The sequence below is a fragment of the Thermobia domestica genome, chromosome 9 (assembly GCF_964235325.1).
Source record: "Thermobia domestica chromosome 9, izTheDome1.hap1.1, whole genome shotgun sequence".
NCBI classification, from domain to species: domain Eukaryota; kingdom Metazoa; phylum Arthropoda; class Insecta; order Zygentoma; family Lepismatidae; genus Thermobia; species Thermobia domestica.
This window is the reverse complement of record NC_137462.1, coordinates 160,221,286-160,237,749: the sequence shown is the minus strand read 5'-3', so window position 1 is coordinate 160,237,749 and position 16,464 is coordinate 160,221,286. Positions and strand designations below refer to the sequence as shown.

Below are 16,464 nucleotides of genomic sequence, written 5' to 3'. Positions count from 1 at the left end.
TCAACTCATTGCTTTTTATATCATTTCTTATTGTTATCCATTAGGTAGACTTAGTTTCTTTATTGTTTGTTTTTAATGTCTTTTTACTTTATCTTAAACTCGGAACAGCCAAAGTAAATAAACCTATAAGCTAGAATGTTATACTTGATCAATACATTGGCGTGGGAGACCAGAGTTCGATTCCTGGCGGGAGCTCATGTGGTTCGGATTCCACGTTAAACAGTAGGCCCATGTCTCATATAGCCTTGCTGCTGAAAGGGACGCCAAACTAAAATTAACTCAACTCAATTGATCAATGCAGGGGTGTATACCTACTTTTGGGCCACCCTGTATAATGTTTTTGAATTCAATAAAATCTATTGATTGGTGTACATCTCATCTTTGGATATTTTTTTCGTTAACACTATAAATAACAATAATATTGTAGAACTACTTAGAATGTAAAACTAACAGTGAGTTCACAGAAATCTCGTAAAATGATTAAGTGTAACATTGCTTTCCATTATTTTATTTATTTGACAGAATATGTTTTCCTATAAGCTAATAAATGAATAAATCAGAAGTCGGGATAAAAGTTAAAATTTCGACCTGAGAACATTGATACTTGAAAGAAAAAAAAAAGTTATCTTCAGGAAAAGACTTGATATAGGATCAAAAGAGAGAGAGAGAGAGAGAGAAAGAAAAAAATATGACACATAACTGTACACTATGCGCTTTATTTTTTAAAGATCCACCAACATTGACCTCTGCACGTGCTTTTTATTGTATTCTTAAAATTATGTATGTAGAGAGGCACACCCACGTAATGTCATGCCTCGTGGAAGACATAAACTACTTGGAAGTAACTGCCACACAAAGGAGAAAGTAAAACTGCATTTTGCAGACTATTAGAAAAAAATAATAATAATAGCAGGTAAGAGTTTACTATATTTGCGTGGTGTTAAATAATCTCTCTACTTATATTTTTTTAAAATTATACCTGTATTATTTTACATTATTTTTCATTTTGTCTCTGACAACTATACTCAAAAGAAGCGTCCACGTGGAACTTCCCTGCAGTTGACATTCACTCACAACAAATAGGCGGATGCTTTGACACCAGAAACACTTCTTTTTGTTATTCGCAAAGAAGATCATTCCTAAGTCTCAGTGACTTCAAACAACCACCATTGTTACAATAATGAATGGCAAAGTAAATTTGTTTGTACACAATTCTACTGTCTTATAAATACCAGCAATAGTTTTATAAAACAATTGCGTATCTGGCAATTTGTTTTCATGTAATGAAAACTAATTTTAAACGAAATACACAAACGCAGCTAAATAACACAAGAGACATTCTAGAGAGAGCGATAAACAAATATAGATTCGCTGAGTTTGTTTCTTCACAAACTGTAATAAACTGTTACCTTATAAATAATAAATTCATTAAAACTCTTTAGTGTTTGCTGACGTTTTCTTTTTACGAAAGTCAGCAAACTATGAAAATCGTGGTAACTATGAAAATCTTAGTCTCGTAGACAACCCATTAAAGAAAACACTGGATTCATACATAAATAAGCTTGGATGTGTATGCATCCGCTTGAGTAAGAGGATGAAGTCTATTGATCTTTGCAGATTTTCGCCAAGCACCCATTAAGTCAAGTAGCTGTATTCGCAATTGAAATTGAAAATGGAGGCAAAGTACTTGCAGATGAATGAGTGATTTATGCGTGATAAATTAATCCGCTCTCCTAGCTCTATGTGAATGGAGTTATGGAGGGCATGGGGGCTTTAGGGCCCCAGCTTTCTGAAAAGAAATTTGAAAAAGAATTGCTCCCACTATCAAGTATTATATAGGACAGTGGTTCTCAACCTAATTCCTATCACGACCCCCATTTTATCACATTCTCTTGCCAGCGACCCCCTTATAATTTCTGCTTTGTAATAATAAGCTTGTGTGGGATTTTAATATAGCTATTGCGGAGATCTCACGATATCCATCTATTTCTGTAATAGTAGAATCCATTTCTTGTATATATTGGATACAGTAACAGTAATGCAGTATATTTCCTACGATGAAAATGCTGGTTCGAGCTGGATATTAAACCCCTTAATTGAAAGGGCTATAAAAGTAGCTGATTTAAGCCCACAACTTCTTGACCAACTAATAGAATTATCGTGCGACAAGTCCTTGCAACTGGTCTTCTGTAACGAAGACTTGAACAAGTTCTGGTTGAAGAGGAGAGAAAAATATCCTGGTCTGGTATCTGCTGCTGTAAGAGTAATAATTCTATTTGCTACATCGTACTTTTGCGAAAGTGTTTTTTTCTTTCATGATAAGCATTAAAACAAAGACAAGAAACCGCTTCGCTTATCAGTTGAAAATGACTTGATAATGTGCGTCACAAAGATTGAACCGGGCATTGCAGCACTAGTGAAATCACAGCATGCTCAGGTATCTCATTAGATTTCCTAAAATGAAAGAAATTGCTATTGTATTTCAATATGCAGGTTTTGTTACATTTGTATTTTTCTGGTATTTCAATATGCAGTGCTCATTAGTTTCATATTGTACCTCTTTCATTTAAATTGAATTTTAAACAACTCTGCACCTGTTGAAAATGTTTAGTAGGCCTATTTTTTTGTTAACAGTACTATAAAAATAAAAAAATATGTCTATCAGAACAAAATTCAAAATAATTTTTAAAAATATTTTCCGGTATTAGATTCTAATTATATTTATCTCTTCCGCCTACCTTCGCAACCTCCAGGTTGAGAAACCCTAATATAGGATAATAATAATAATAATAATAATAATAATAATAATAATAATAATAATAATAATAATAATAATAATAATAATAATAATAATAATAATAATAATAATAATGGCCCGCATATGAAACAAATAATATCATATTGCAAAATCCATATCCTTTTACCTCGCTTTATACCACATTTGTTTTTCAATTGTGATGTTTGACATTTTCTGTGTGGATGCTACCGAATTTCTGGTTATATTATGATTTTCTGTTTCAAATGATCCTGTCGTATAAATATACATGTAACAATAACACTTTGAGGTGTGGATTATGCTTCCCCTTAATACTTTATCTTAACCAATCAACGATCAGTCACACGTCAAATATTTTAACCTTAATCCACGTGGAAGCATGCAACTGTGAATGCATTTTGTGTGCTGCAGCGGTTCTCTTATGCGTGCTTTCTCGAGTGAATACAAACTTTTGGAACAATGAATAGGAAGTCCAGCGACATAAGATTTCATTTTATTTATTTATTTATTTATTTATTTATTTATTTTAAAAGGCAACTGTCAAGAGGCTCGATTGTAAAAATGAACTGACAACTTCTCAACCAAAGGGGCCGAAAATGCAGGGTGAGTTGAATAAAGGAACTCAATTGGTTCAAGGGGAGCGCGGTGGCTCAGTGGTAGAGCGTTCACCTCCAGTGTGTGGAGTCCCTGGTTCGATCCCAGCTCACGGTGTGTGGACTTTGTGGTGGACAAACCCACACACTGGAGGGTTTTCGTGGGTTTTCTCGGGGTTCTCCCGTTTCCTCTCACTTTCTTCATTCCACCATTTCACTCATCTCTCATCATCACCGTCTCCTTTAGCCTAACCGGCATAACCGTGGGACATAAAACTTCAAGATTTCATTTCATTTCAATTGGTTCAAGAGACTTTCGCTATTGTTTATAGTTCTCATAAATCGAACCTCGGTAATAGGCGTGCACCCAGAAATTTTTGTTGGGGGGAGTGGGGCGTCCAACACTACAAGTCACTATATCTATATAGTATTGAACGGGTATTATTCTGTACCCGATTAGTTATTGTAAAATACTTTCACCTACATTTTCAGAAAAAAGTGATAGAACTAGATTGTTTTTATAAGAGAAAGAGTACAAATGAAGTGTAAAATCAAATGTTCATGCTACATCAATCATTTCCCTGTTAAACAAGTATAGTTTTATTAATAAAGTGTCCAAATAGACCTATATGTTAAGTTAGGAAGTTTTGGTGGGTCCTAACGAGGAGGACCTTCCCCCGTGGGTGCGCCTCTGCTCGGTTATTTGGTAACGGGACCATCCCTTCCAATTTTAGACTCATATCCACTTTCAGAGTTTAAATCTTCAATGCATAAGCGTTCACACCCGCTTACTTTAAGAAATTTGATAGACTTGAGTACAGTATAAAGGAAGATGCTGTGTTTTGTTACGCTTGTAGAACATTTCCCTTTAATAATAAAGAAAACTCACTGAAAAAGGCTTGCGGATCTGTAATAAGATTGGGGAAATATTGAAAAAAAAAAAATAAGAGTTAGTGACAGTCACTCATTTTCTATGGTGGAATAGGTTAACTTAAAAAAAAAAAAAAACAGACAGTTGCAACACAAATATCACAGAAAGAGGTTACTTCAGAAAACTGTGTGGGTACTTCAAATAGAATATAGATATTCCGTTGTACTTGGCCAGACAAGACATCTCCCTTCGTCTGCACAATGAACCTCAAACTTCTAATAACAAAGGACCTATTTGGAGTTGTTTTCAAAATCTGATTGTAAGATCCGCAACAAGTTCGGCGTTTTGTCTACCAGATTATGTAGCCATTCAGTAGTGTAGAATTTTTGAGCACCTTATGATTAGCATTTTGTAATTTAGTCGTGTTTGTAGATCCGAAGATAATTTTATAGCTTTTTCTGATGATTCCTCGGATTCCATTAATGGCAAAAATGAATAGATGCTAGATATAAGCAATAAACCTCACGTACTATTTCACACTCATAAACGTGAAAAGCAAGAGAGGGAAAAGTGTTCTGCATCCTCTTTAGTTCATTAATCACATTGTCCGGATTCAGCTTAACGTAATAAACGTGTCCGAATTCACCCTTCCCTAAACGTCCGGATTCGCCTATTTTGAGCGCTGTAAACTTGTGCACACGTTAAGAAGGGACGCGCAAAGTAATATAATTCTTCCAGTAGGCCTATTCAACGAGTAAAGTAGGGTCTTCGCTTCGATATATGTCTTACTTAACCATTTGCTGTGTAAAACCGTAACATATTCCACTAAAAAGTTACATCAGGTCAAAAAAAGTGCATGAACATTCCTGTTTCTTCTTTTTTTTTTCCCACCGTCGAAACTACGTATAACACTGAACTATAGGAAGGTACGGTGCTTCAAATAGGCATCCCAACAAGTCTCCACATTACACATGCGAAGAACAGTATTATAGTAAGCTCAGGGTGTCAGGATTCAGCGATTGTCCGGAATCACCCAAACTTACTATATGTGCGTGTGAGGAGGTGAATAAAGTGACTATTCAGTTATGACCGACTTGCACTAGGAATTGTGGAGAACCTGAATGAACATACACATTGTATGGTATCAAAATGGAATAACTATTACGTAGGTAATCGTAGAACATATTTTTACAGCAAGAACGGGGGGATAGAGTTCATTCTCTCTTCATCGCTTGATTTTAAATCCATGTAGCGGGAATGATTGTGGAGCCTCAAAAAAATGTGCACCATATTACACCAAGTATATATATTTCTTCTTTTCATTAAAGTTGTTGTGAATATAGGTTTTAATGGGAAAGTTACCTTACATTCACCGTTTTTAATCCCAATCTCTGTGGACTGTGGGAAAGCCTTAAAGAAAATGTTCATAATATTCTACGAAAAGGGGATATTTTTTTACGAAAAAATCGGGAACTTTTTTAAAAAAAAAAAAAAAAAAGCTGGAAAGGGACAGAAGAGAAGTGGTCTAGGTCCATCTCCAGAGAGAATGAATTGGAAGTCTCAAAAAAAACTATTCGTCATAGGCTATTGCATCAAAATCAAACTTTAAAATAATAATTGTCTAGCATATTTCTTAAATTGGAGGGAGGTAAATTCACCCTTTCATTATTGGCAGATTTTAACTCCAAGCTTTGCAGTTCATTGCAATCCCCCTTTAAAAAAAATGCAATATGTTTTGATGGAATCGAATAATTTTTACGTAGATTAACCTGCAAAATTGTTTCATGTACGTATGTTTAGACGCGCAACATGGGGTAAAATCAACTCTCTTATTCCTCATGGATTACAACTCCAAAAAATAGAATGATGCGGTAAGGTTGGAGGAACCTATGTATGGAGGATTTAATTAAAATAGAGTGAGTTTTACGAAAGTTTCTGTGGGACAGGCAAACACACAAATGCTAATCGAGTCGACAAATTAACTATTTCCAATAGATAAAAAACGGATATCGAGTGTATCATATTATACAGTAAAATTATTCATTCCTTCATACTCAAATATTATGGCGATCATTTATTACATTTCCATTATATATATATATATATATATATATATATATATATATATATATATATATATATATATATATATATATATAGGCGCTGACCCAAGGGGGCTATAGCCCCCCTTGACGCTCAGGTATACACTGGATAAAATGGACTTCAATCCTGCTTTACACTGGATAAAGCTGCAAACTATGGTTTAGCCCCCCTTGATCATATCCTGAATTCGCCACTGTATATATATAGCAAAGTGTTTTCTGTGTGTAATGTGAGCAGCAAGAATTTTAAATTCAGATGTTTATTTTAAAGCAGAGTATTTTATACTACTGTAAAGAAGATAAAGAAAATTTCCTCATTGTGTAACGATTTTAAAATAATATTTGATAAATTTTACACTAGCTCTGTAACATTTATATTAGATTCTTCTTCTTCTTCTTTTTTTTTTCGAGAACATTCTGAGAACTGACAACTACGGAGAAAATGTGGTTTTCTGGTTTATCTAACTCTCGCCGGACGAATGCTAAAAATGAAATGAAATCTTTGTATTTTACGTTCCACGGTTATGCCTATTAGGCTTAAGGAGACGGTGATATTGAGAAATAAATGAAATGATGGAATGAAGAAAGTGCGAGGAAACGGAAGAACCCCGAGGAAACCCACGCACACGGTGTTTGTCAATCACAAAGTGGGACGAATGGGAGTATGGACCTCTGAACATAAACTTTAGTCAGATAGCTTTCATATTTGATTTGCCAGAGTATGTATCCTTAACAAAGATTGGATCAAGTTTTAGATTTTTTTTTAAAGTCTTAAATTATAAAATAAATAATATAAAGTTCTGAAATACGGTAAAATGTTACAAATAATATTAAAACTGCAAATAGCTTACCTGTAATTTTTGTTTTTCACGTAAATCTGGAAAGATGAAAGTGCTGTCCTTCTAATAAATAAGATTGGTTAAGAAATAACACTTCACAAGAAATACTAGAGTTCTTTTATATATAGTCAAAAGACAAAAACAGCTCTCTAGTGGTCGACAGGGAAACTTGCACTGTTAACGCACACGAGGCAAATCTCACGAACTATCCTTACCTGAGTCACACAAATTTCTCAGGTTACACACCAAAAAATGAGTTGCACAGGATTTTTTAAAAGTCTATAGAATATTTTAGAGAGCTGCTGCAACAGGCGAGATTATTGCACTGAGTGGAATGAATTTGAGCGGCCGCCGAGAGAGAGTCCTTATATAGCACGACACGGTTCCTCGGTCTCTATGCACATACACAAAGGGCGTCTCCCCTCCCCCACCTTTTTCTTCAATGAAGAAAGTCTGTACCATGTTTTTTTTTCAATGGGCTTGCTCGTGCTAACATTACCTACATCTATTCAATAGTAAGAAGGCATACATAATGACAGTCTGTACGTCCAATTTTCCTCTGGCTTGTTGATAACGAAAACATTTGTTTATATCGACGCTTTTATAGTAAATATCAGTATCTCATTTCTGAAAATTATATTGAAGAACAATCCGATATTCCCCAGTAGCTGATGAATATAAGATTAACTATTATCATGAAGTCAATTGTAAAAATTCACATTGTGTATATAAACTATTAAATAAAAGAAGGGACTCTATCATCGTCCACACCATACTACTATTGGTAAAAATGTGAAACTTTGATAGAATCAGTAGCGGTTCTAGAAGGTAAAAACTGGGGGGAGAGGCAGCCAGAACCCAGACTATGATAAGTATATCATGAGTTTATTATAAACTTTCAAAAAATATATAAATAATGACTTAAATAATTTTAGCTACTTAAAAAAAATTGGGGATCTAGGTCCCCCTGCCCTGGGCTACAACCACCACTGGATAGAATACTCCTTTTACTACACGAAAGTAAGGGATAGGGAAAGATTATTGGAAACACGCTACTTAAGAGGAGTAAAGAGGGTGCAAATCTTTCCCCAAGAAAAGTGTGAGAGATGAAATTTAGCATATAAACTCTTCATTGAAAAGAAGAGAACAAGTGTTTCAATGTTCTTGAAAATTTCACTCCTAAGGGTAGAAACGGGAACATTTCTAAAATACCCAAATTTCCCTTTGTATAATCAGAAAGTACTGAATGAGACTCGCTTAAGTTGGAGATCTGAAATTCGGTTTATAGACTTTAAATTAAAAATGAGGAAGCACGTACGTATTTCGCCTTTTCTGAAAATTTTGCTCCTAAGAGGAAAGAGGAAGCTATTTCAAATTTCCCTTTTTTTATTCATAAAGTGCCGAATCTATGTATTCACTTCAAGTTGAAGATATGAAATTGAGTATCTATATGAACTCGTAAATAAAAATAATAAAACACGCGTTTCAGGATTTCCTCAAATTGCGCTCCTAAGGGAGAAACGGGGGTTTATTTCTATAACATCCAAATATTCCTTTCTTTATTGAGAAAGTGTTCAGTTTGATGATTTGCTTAACTGGGGCTTTTTTTTTTTTTTAACATTTTTCACCTTGTTGGAAGCTATGTTGTCCATTGTTTATGATCAATCGCATCACGGAAAACTGCTTGCCCCTTTGAAATGAGTTTTGGAAATAGTATTTATCTCAAGGTTTATATCATGTCGCATTGATTAACGGGCGTATTCTAAGGAATAGAGGAATTCCAAATTTAGGCAAAAAAAAAAAAAAAATACAGTATCTTATTGATTGTTGTAAAGACACTTTCAATTAATGCGTATCCTAAATGGGGTTCAAAATTTATGACAAAAATACAGTATCTTGTTGATTTTTATAAATACATTTTCATTTAATGCGTACCCTAATGAGGCAAGAACTTAAAATGTTTTCAATATATCTATTGTCCCCGTGAAAAGAATAGGCATTTCAGCTATAGTTGTTTTATGTGATGTATTATGTGCACCCTTGTATTAAAGTTGTATATATTGGCGACTGCGCTAGTGCGTAGGTTCTTTGCCCTCTTCATTACCCCTGGAAAAAAAATCCTAAATAGATCAGTGCTAAGACGCACTGCCCTAGATTGTAAAATAAATAAGAAGAAAAACTAAATGTTATGTCTAGGGCCTATTTGTTCTTTGAGTTTTACGACCCACAGTTATGCCGGTTAGGCTAAAGGAGACGGTGATGATGAGTAATGAATGAAATGGTGGAATGAAGAAAGTAGGAGGAAACGGCAGAACCCCGAGAAAACCCATGCACACGGTGTTTGTCCACCACAAAGTTCACTTGGCAGGGGCTGGGATCGAACTTGGGACCCCTAGCACCAGAGGTGAACGCTCTACCACTGAGCCACCGCGCAACCTAGGGCCTATTTGTCAAAACTACTAGTATTATAAAACAAGTACAAATGTTTCGAAAATCAAATACTGTACAATTGTGTATACCATTAAATCATGACAAATAAGACGTATCAGCATTAGTGTTTAGAAATTATTTTTACTATTATTCTAGTATTTCTCCTTCGTGACATTTTACAACTTGAAAAAAACATATTACAAGCAAGGCCGGCTCTACTATATGTGCAACACGTGCATTTGCACGGGGCGACAAGTTCACAGGGACAGCAAAATCTGTCGTAAGAATATTATTTAAAATTAATATTTCTTGCTGGAAACAGACTTCATAATGATGGTACTTAAGTTTATTAAGGTGACCTATTTGAATACTACATTCATAAATCATGTTTAGGTCGCATTAGTTTAAGATGACATGGACAATGCTAAAGCAAATGGTCAAACAAATCCCAGCATGAATTGCTTTATTGTTGTCAAATACAAGAACTCAATTCTTGAACAGTAGCAGACACGTGTTCCATTTAATTAGTTATCATAGTTTTGATATAAAAAACTAGTCTTGTCTTTGTCACGAACAAGTTCTTTGTCATTTAAAGTAGAAACTTTTTTTTAAAAAAAAATTAACAGATGTAGAAGGAAAATTAAGAAATAAAGATAAAAGAGGTAGTTGCACAGCAATTGCAAACTGATATATTGAGATTGAAGCTCGATATTGAATTCTATAAAAAGGAATACCATCTTTCCTCTACAGGTGTGTTTGCTTTATCTTTTACTAACATAATAGATTATTATTTAAAGGTAAAACCACACAAGACGAGTTTATATTTGTAGTGTTTAGGCCTTTCTGATTGCAAGTGCTCTTTCCGTCCCTTTCGTTGTTCATAATGGAATAGCATATTTAAAATGCGGCTTTTAAGATTTGTTCTTTCTGGAGAAAGAAGGGGACAATGATGCCATTGTACGGGGCGGCAAATTGCCTACGGCAGGCCCTGATTACAAGACTTTTTTTTTTTTCGAAAAATAGGCCTATGTTGGTAAATAGTAAATCTATGGAATACAAATATACATGAAACTGTGCAATTACAGTATAAGTTTCATGTGGGTTATATGCAGGGACGTACGGAGGGGGTGGGTCCTGGGAGTACGGACTCCCCGAAATTTCGACTTTGTGTAAATTTAGCCTAATTTTAGGGGCAATTTTAGGAATTTTAATATAAAATACCCTTATATGGAGTTTGGACCCTCCGAAATAAATTCCTGCGTACGTCCTTGGTTGTATGTACCTAAATTTGGGGGAAGGAGGAAAATTAATATTTCAATTCGTGTTTGCTGCACCTTATATATACAAACGATCTACAAATTATAAGGAAACATACTTGTTGAGTCGTCCTCATACTTACCCCTTTTGCATAGAATGACTCACGGTATTAATCTACTTCTTTATAAGGTCTTCTACCACAAACTTCTGTCGGATTTCCATCTTATCTATGTTGAACCTGTGAAACGCTTTATTTGATCTAGCCATATGGATTTCTTTGATTACACATTTCAGAGAATATCAATGCATATTTAATACTTACATGATAAAGCTATAAGACAGTCGTGTCCTTGAATTCCAGTCTAAGTCACAGGGTACAGCAGGGTTTATCGAATAGGCGGGGAATTTGAAAAATGTTAAACATTTTGCCAGCTGGAGTGAAACGCGGCTCGCCCTGTTAGTGAACCTGTGGTGGATTTGTAAGTGATGGTCTGTAGAAGTCGCTCTCAGAAATACAAACTATTCCTGCGGTTCGGAAGGCTTACACGATTTTTTGCTTCCTGCAAGGTAAGTACGAATATATCTATTTTTAGGTCGTTATAATTTTCAACGTTGTTTCCTTAAGCTTTCCTCATTATTAACTGGATAAAATGAAATCACTCTGGATTATAATCGTTTCAGTAGCATGTTTGGCATTGATATACTGTACACTGGTGTCAATTAATAAGCAGTTTTCATACCACGTTATGAAAAGAATATTCTTCGACTGCGGGACAATTTGGATAATTTAAAACGGGGCAATTTAAATACCAGTGCAATTAGAACTATAGGCCTACTATTTTATATTTGTTTGTCAAAAGCGAGAGCTTCTGGAGTTAACAAGGAAACCGCGAATTCTTATTTTGACTTACTGGGAAAATTAATGAACAAGTATGATCTCCATAAACCATCCTAACCGTATTTATAATATGGACGAAAGTAGACTTTCTCTAAATAACAGACACCTAAAATTCTTGCAGAAAAGGGTAGAAAAGAGGTGATAAGTTAACATCTGTTGAGCGGGGGGAAATGTAACGGTAAAATGCTGTAATGCCAAAGGGTCTTTTATACCTCTTGTAGTAATATTTAAATGCGTACTCCAAAATCCGGACTTTAAAACCCAAAGTCCCACTCACAACTTTTGTCCTGAGAGTTCTGCTAGAGTCATGACATCGAAATGCTTTACCTACCTCCACACACAACACACGTATTACAACCACTCGATCGCTCTGTTTTTAAGGCCCTTAAAGCAATTACCACCAAGCGGCAACTATCTGGATTCGAGCTCAGTGATTACTAAATCTCAGTTCTTCATTTTGTTCACTGAAGCCTGGAAGCGGACAGCTTCTGTTGGACTGGCAGTTATGGGTTTTCATGTACCGGTATATACCCCTTTAGTCCACAAGCTATTGAAGAATTTCAATTTGCCAATTTGGAAACGTATGGCCTTGTTACACATTTTGAGAAGCAGTCTTCTCGGGAAGAAGATCTTAACAACGCGCCTTCTTCTTTCGGTCATGGCTCTCAAAACTTTGTCCCAACGAAGCCTATAGATAAACCCATACAACAAGTGCTTCCCAGCCCCAAAAAAGTTTGTGTGCAAGATAGACGTCGTGTTACAAGAAAATCACGTCACTCAACTTCTGAAAATATTCGGGCAATGAGAATAAAACAACTCCGAGGAAAGACGCAAGCATCGGGTGCAACAAACAAGAACCTGCCAAGAATAAAACAAATGAAAGCTCGAAAGAAACTGATATCCTCTACCCCTTCCAGTGACGAAGATGTTGGCCTAAGTCTAAAGATGGTTTTGCAAGCAATGAAAGTCAAATATGGAATTGCTGTTTTTGCATTCTTAATTACTATTCAGAACGTTCTGCTAGAAAGGGAGACTGAATTCGTTGCCAGCGTTGTAAGGCATGGTTCCACGAAGTCTGTGTTGGTACAGAAGGTCGAAAACAGTTTATCTGTTGGCGTTGGCGTTAAATACGAGCTATGGAAGAGGAATTAACCTATTACGGCTCTTTGCCTTAGACAGTGTTCCTAACATTTCTTTTTAGTGTAGGCCTACATTCAAAAAGATAGCTACAGGTGACGCATATTTACAATTTATGTGCTTCTTTTAATTCAAAATTGGCATATTTCAACTACCGTAGAATTTGCAATCTAACTATTAAATAGTTTATACATTATTTCCATAAGACTTGCTTATTTTGTTGGTTATGCATATTACCCCACTCGTTATTGAAATTACCCCTCGCACTTACGTTTTTGGAAATTTTCGGTGGGGAAATTGAATACCCAAATTTCACAATGATGTATCTCAGATACTATCTTAAGAAAAGTTGTTAAGTAATAGCAAGGTTCAAAGTTTTTGTTCACAATTTTGTATTTGAATACCAATTACAGTTTCTGAGATATATGAGAAAATGTCTGAAATTATTCAAATTACCCCGCTGTACCCTACATGTTTTCTTGGTTTTATTATGCTCAATGAATTATGCACACCTATTGAAATGTTATATTAATATATTGTCTTATAAAAACGTATTTTTCACTTTCAGATGGACGCATCTTTATTTTATGGTAGTAGATGAAGAGAAACACGGGTGCGACCTCTACCCGAGGAAAGTGAAGATAGTGAGCTAGATTCATCTTCTAGCGATTAAGAATGGACACGTAATGAGAACAACGAAAGCTATTCAAGTTCGTTCTAATTTCATTTGTTCTAGTCATTCTTTTTACACGTAAAATACAGATATAAAGGGTGGCAAAGCGTACTAACTATATTTGTTGAAAAATTGAGGAAGTGCTATATTTATATTCAGAAGTTTTCCTCCAATACCAAAGCTTTAGTTTCATTGGTTTGTCAAGAAATGGCATAAACCAATGAAACTGAAGTCATAGTTTGCTTTGGAATTGGAGAAATACTTCTGAACATAAATATAGCACTATCTTAATTTTTCAGTAAATATAGTTAGTAGGCTTTGTCAAGTGACCGTCCATTATATTCTCTATCGATACGTATGTTCCAAATATATCTGAAGATCAGTCTATTTTTTGTGGCCATTCATTTGAGATGATGTCTTAGAGGAAAAATTGGCTGGTGTTTTAGTGTATTTCAATGGTATATACTTCAAAGTTTTGTAAAATAACAGTAAATTGCTGTAATATGATAAATCATACCAACCTTTAAGCGTGAGTTATTAAATATGAAATAATGTTATAATTTTGCACAGATTTTGTACCTATGTATTACATGCAACATACGTTGAAGTTTTACAATTGGTTTGGCCACATTATGAGCTATAGTGCATAGATAAGGTTTTTTTAAAATCGAAAAACAAAAAATACATCAATTTTGTTTCCCTTTTCTGTAGAGTCTAATACCTGTTCTGAAGAAGGAAATGGAACAGAAGTGGAACCGTCGACATCGCTTGGACGATCTTCAAGATGAGATGAGACCCCGACTGGGGATAGCAGAAGGGCTATGTATTTCAGACAAGTATCAGGAAAGGAAACAAGGGCGCCTCAGTTTCAGCACAGACATTCCGATTCCCACAAAGAAGAAAAAAGACCCACAACTATAACCCAATACCTGCAGTACGAAAGGACGGTCTACACCATTGGCTTGAATTTGTATAAGGAACAGGGATGTGTAAGAATGAAAACTACCAAAAGTCAAGTGCTAAGGTGTAATGTGTTCTTGTGCTTTGCTCTAACAAAAAAAAAAAAAAAAAAAGTTTCAAATAAACATGCAAACTAACAACACATGTTGAAAGAAGTCAATTCAAAACATAAATGCATTTGTAAACTATCATTTGATATTGATTTATATTTACATAACTATATTAAAGTAATAAGACAAGAAATCACGTCTTTTCTATTATTGAATGATGTTACCTAGAAGTCACAACCCCCTTCCCCGTAACATACACAAGGTAGGATAATTTTTCCGATACTAATTATTTAGACCATAAATATTGATATCATTAGCTATCGTTTGATTTTTTCTCTTAAGTACGTTAATCCATGCAATGTAGAGTTAAAGTTGAATTTCTTATTAATTAAAAGATTGTTCAAAGATAAGACTATATCAGTCGATGGATCACATCGAACTGAACAAACTTAGATGCTTGTGAATAAATTTTTATGCGTAGTTTTCGAGAAAATCGAAAACAAACTTTTGAGGCGCTAAAAAGTATAGATAATTCGTTGACAAAGTAACCAGGGCCAAGCATAGAATTTTTTGACAGGGAGTGCACCAATAACTACCAGTACATTTGAATTAAATTTGAATTATTTTCAAATGTCTTTAGGCATCTGTAGTGTGAATTAAAAATTGCCCTTAAAATGCTCAGTGTCTGGCCCTGGTAATCGAACCCACGATTTCCCGAAAGCAATGCGAACGCTTTCCCAACTGAGCGACGGTTGCTTTGTATCGGTATAATTTTCAGTAATAATTAGCTTGCTGCTTTAGATCAGGAATTACTTTAATCATGGATACTTGGAACATGATGGATACTTGTATCGTACATAATTCGTATGAAAATGCTGCTGTTTTCACTGATAGCTTCACATTTTAGATAAAGTATATTTACAACGAAGGGGGTGCAGATGCATCAGTGCACACTCCTAAATCCGGCCCTGTAAATGCTTATTTTGCTGGAACAAATTATTTTATGTGAGTACGGTATTGTATAGCACCAAAATACGCCATTAGCTGGCAGATTATTATTTGCCTTTTCCTAAGAGTGAAATGAATGCTTTTTTTTTTTTTATGTAACACATTGCTTGTAATTAAACCATCTACTTAATCTCCCTTCTTGACTCCATTTTGTATCTTTCTTAGTAAATTGATTTTATTTTATCCTTATTGTCTTTAAGTTAGTTCGGAGTTGAACGTTTCTTTCAGCATCGAGGATACATACGTGAGACGTAGACCTACAGAATCACGTGGAATCCAAACCATCTGAGTTCATACCAGGAATCGAGGCCGGAACTCCTGCGCCAAAGGTGGGTATAGCCACAGGAAATGTCATAATATTTTTAAAAATATTCAATAAAATGTATCATTAAAATATAACAAATGCAATACACATCTACTACTAATTAACGATGTTGAATACCTGCACTATATTTGTTTGTCTTCTAGCCCATTGATTCACATGAGGAATTATTTTTCAGTTTTCGTTGAAATCAAGTGAAATGTTAATGGTTTGATTTTAGTGATTTCTTCTTTAAATCTAGTTAAATGTCCCTTACTTTATGAAAATTAAATTTTTGAGTTATATAATTTTAATATTTATGAATTTAATTTAATTTAATATTATTAAATTTATATAGTCTATAATACAAATTGGTTTTGACAAAGCAAGGGATATTTAACTAGAAATCAGTAAAAATCAAACCATTAAAATTTCACTTGATTTCAACGAAAACAGAAAAATTATTTCTATTGTAAATCAATTGGCTAAAATAAAATAAAAAGAGAGAGATGCGTGATATTATATTTTCCTATCTACATCTTTGATCTACATTGTAAGCATTTCCAACT

General features: G+C 34.6%; 1 protein-coding gene and 1 long non-coding RNA gene across 2 annotated transcripts in view; one reads left to right on the top strand and one right to left on the bottom strand.

Moving 5' to 3' along the window:
- Positions 1–7,645, bottom strand: part of LOC145695143 (uncharacterized) — a 31,282-nt gene extending 23,637 nt beyond the window's left edge. Inside the window, exon 1 of the mRNA XM_081772079.1 lies at positions 7,194–7,645. The gene's annotated coding sequence lies outside the window, so the exon portion shown is untranslated. The remainder of the gene's footprint in view (positions 1–7,193) is intronic.
- LOC145695144 (uncharacterized) overlaps positions 1–14,743 on the top strand; it is a 35,140-nt gene extending 20,397 nt beyond the window's left edge. The window contains exons 2-3 of the long non-coding RNA XR_014133117.1: positions 13,472–13,613; positions 14,288–14,743. This is a non-coding gene — a long non-coding RNA (uncharacterized LOC145695144). The remainder of the gene's footprint in view (positions 1–13,471; positions 13,614–14,287) is intronic.
- Positions 14,744–16,464: the final 1,721 nt, after the last annotated feature.